At 41.9% G+C, this 3,716-nt stretch overlaps 1 non-coding gene across 1 annotated transcript; it reads right to left on the bottom strand.

Moving 5' to 3' along the window:
• Positions 1–2,650: 2,650 nt before the first annotated feature.
• Positions 2,651–2,756, bottom strand: LOC141645025 (small nucleolar RNA R71). The gene has a single exon (XR_012544621.1). It is a non-coding gene; the product is annotated as a small nucleolar RNA R71 (small nucleolar RNA).
• Between the last annotated feature and the right edge of the window lie 960 nt (positions 2,757–3,716).

Below are 3,716 nucleotides of genomic sequence, written 5' to 3'. Positions count from 1 at the left end.
TATCAAGAGCTCTCTCTGCCACCTACACAACCACACCACTGCCACCATAGCTGGCCACAATATATGGCCTCACCATATACCCCTAACCACCCTACAGGACTCCACCAAACACAAACACGCCGTAACACCAACCAATAACAATAACAACCACCCCTGCCACCAGTGGCCACCGTTGTTCTCCTCTGACTCACGGTGGATCCACTGGTCACACCATCCCCCATGGTCATGGTCAAGCCGACACAATTGGGGTTATAATCCTTTAACTCACCCGACAACAACAACATTAACACCACCCTGATCTGCGCATTTTGGCCACCAAGAAGCCACCTTTACTCATCCTAGCACCATCCCAATACACCAACAACCTTACCTAAACCCTAGCAAGCCCAGGTCAGTCTGACATGAGTCAAGCCAAGGTGAAAACCATATAAACCCTTCTCGACAACCACATGCAAGACCCATGAAACATCCCTTACAACTGATATGTGCATTTTATATAGTCTTTTTAGCCTTATTTTGCACGTATTTCTATGCACTTTTGCACTGTTTTGTATTGCATTATGCCCCGAAATGGCTACTTTGGTTTGTTTTGTAGAAATGAACCTGAAAGTAGCGGAACCGTACGCTTTTCGTCCTGTTTTGCATGCATTTTGAGGAGACGAGAAATTTAGAGCAAGATACTGCATTGGGATATATGAAGGAATGGTTAACGATGCAGTCGGCGACGAGTTTGAAGCTGTTTTGGAGGAAGTACACTCGATCGAATGCTTTTCTTGGTCGATCGAGTGGTTTCACATGCTAAGGAGGTCGATCGAGTAATTTATTCTCCTCGATCGAAGTGCTATTTCGAGGCTTTCGTCGATCGAGTAACATTATTGCTCGATCGAGAGGATTATCAGTTGAAGTCCTCGATCAAGTGGTTCTAAACTGCTCGATCAAGAGGATTGGAGTTTTCACGGGCTTTAATTAACCCGTGTTGCATATTTTAGTTAATGGAATTTGTGATTTCTATTTAAACATCGGATAATTAGGTCATTAACACTTCCTTTACACTACTCTTACTCTTAATTACTCTTAGAACGCAGCTTAATCTTTCCCAAAACGTTTCTACTGTAACTTTGCTTTCGGGTTATTTTGCTTGGATCTCGTTCGTTTTTTTACGCCGGAATTCTAGTCATTGTAATATCTTTCTCTTTTAATCTTAATCTCATCATTTATTGCTTTAATTACTTGTTCTTCTCTTCCTTAATTTCTCCCCTAGTTTTATTTATGCAATTTTATTATTGTTTGAACATGTTTATTATTAGTTCATTCATCATTATTAATATTGACAACATTAATAGCATGAGTAGCTAAATTCATTCATGTTGGGATTAGGGGATCTATGGTAGAATTGCGACGATGTAGCGAATAGGCTAGATGATTTATTTGTGAGAATCTGTACCCATGGCAATTTAATTATAATATAGACTTAATTAAGTGCACGCTTCTAAGTTACCCTTTAACCTGGTTAAATTTATTCCTGGGTCGGAAGATTGGACTAAATAGACCTGCTATGAGCAGTAGACTACCATGACGAGGACGGAAGTTAAGTTAGTGGAAATCTAGGATAGAAAGTGGACCGGAATGACCTTTCCAGTATCCGTCTCACAGTTAATTATCTAGACTATTTGCAGTTGAGTCATTAGACTACTATAGTGAACCGAAATCCCGACATGTTCCCTCTTTATTGATCACTCTTATTCACATTTTCTTGCCTTTATTGCTCTTTCCTTATTGCTCTTCCCTTCAACCCTTTATTAGTTTAGAAAACCAATTCAACCCCCCATTTTGTGACCAAATAGACGGACCTTTAACAGATACGTTGCCTTCTTGATGAGATCGACCCGACTTCCCTAGCTATATTAGTTAGTGCCAGTTGGTTATTTTTGGTAGTTATACGACTAGACTGTCAAATATTGGCGCCGTTGTCGGGAAGGCAATAGCCCTATCTGTTTCGGTTTTCATTTATTTTTATCCGTCTCAGGGAAATTTTATTCCTTGAGAATGTTCTCATTTATCTCTTTCAGTGTTGTGTATGCCCAGGTCAAACAGGTTGGAGTTAGTTTCAGCTGATTCTGAGCCAGAGAGACTCTTTAGGCATAGACTCCGTCTGCAAAGAGAACGTCGAAAGGTTGTCTTGAGTACTTTCGAACCCGAGCTACAACATTTTCTATTTGCATAAGATCAATCTTTAGGAGAAGATAACCTCATTTCTGCTAACCAACCAGTAAAGATGCCGAACATTGCAAGTCATTTGGAGCCTAAAGCATCCTCTATTCCTAAAGGTTTTAACCTCCAGACTGAGGACGGTAATACTTTTGACATCCGACCGTCTTACATAAATCTGGTGGAGAGGAACTTGTATAGGGTGTGGCGGGTGAAGACCCAAGGAAGCACATGGAGGTCTTTACTGATTACTGCTCTACTATTCCCGCTACAAAGGGAGTAACTCAAGACAAGATTAAGGAGGTGCTCTTTCCTTTTTCTCTGACTGAATCAGCCCGTGAGTGGTTGACCGATTTGGACCGTACAACTGCTGGGATCACCAACTGGGAGACTCTCGCACTTGCCTTCTATAAAAGATATTTCCCTCCGCAGCGCACCAATCAGCTGAGGGGAAAGATAACCAGTTTTAAGCAGGCACCTGACGAGACTTTCTATGAAGCTTGGTGTCGGTTCAAGAAATTGGCGAGGTCTCTTCCTCATCATGGTTTTGATCAATGGTTCTTATGCAACCAATTTTATAATGGGTTGTATGACGATCATAGAGCTATTCTAGACGCCTCATCCAACAGAAGATTTCAGAAAAATATTGACGATGATAAGGGATGGGGCATTATTGAGGAGATGGCGACCCATTGTGCTGAATTTGGGAATCCACGGGATGGTATTCGAACAGTCCATTCAGTTGATAAGGCACTTGTGGCCCAGCTGGAAGCCATGAATGCCCGTTTTGATAGATTGGAGCTGCAGTCTGCCAGGGAGCCGCACACAGTTCACTTGTTGACTAGACAGGAAACTGTCATTTGTGAGAGATGTGGAGGAGATGACGGTCATACTGCTATTGACTGTCTTACGGAGAAAGAATAAGTCCTTACTTTTCATAAATACAGGCAAGGAGAGGGTTCTTATTATAACAATCAAGGGGCTATCCATCCCAATTTGAGGTGGACAAGTCAAAATGTGCTCAATCCCACTCCTCCACCGCAGCAGCAACAACCATATTTCCCTCCTCATAAGGCTTAACAAGGCTTTCAAAAGCCTCCTTTCTTTCCTCCACCAAATCAAGGCGCATCATTTTCAGGTGGGGTAAGTGAGTTATCTAAGTTAAAGACAATGTTGTAGTCGCTGACAAAGCAATGGCAACTAAGTGACCAACAAAAAGAAGCACCCATCAAGTCACTTGAAACTCAAGGTGCTCAGTTAGCCACGAACCAGTCCACCAGGAAACAGGGTCATTTGCCGTCTCAAGCTGATAAGAATCCACATGAGACGGTGAATTTGATTAATTTGAGAAGTGGTCATTCATACGAAGGACCAAAATTACCTGTTGACAGGAGTGTTTCAGACCGGAGGAAGGAAGTAAATGAAGATGAACAATCATTAGTTACTGAAAAAGACTTAACCACAAAGAAGATACTCGATCGACTAGTTTCAGGGGGTCGATCGAGTAA

Source organism: Silene latifolia, chromosome 2 (genome assembly GCF_048544455.1).
Source record: "Silene latifolia isolate original U9 population chromosome 2, ASM4854445v1, whole genome shotgun sequence".
In the NCBI taxonomy this organism is placed as follows: Eukaryota; Viridiplantae; Streptophyta; class Magnoliopsida; order Caryophyllales; family Caryophyllaceae; genus Silene; species Silene latifolia.
This window is presented reverse-complemented; position numbering and strand designations above follow the sequence as displayed.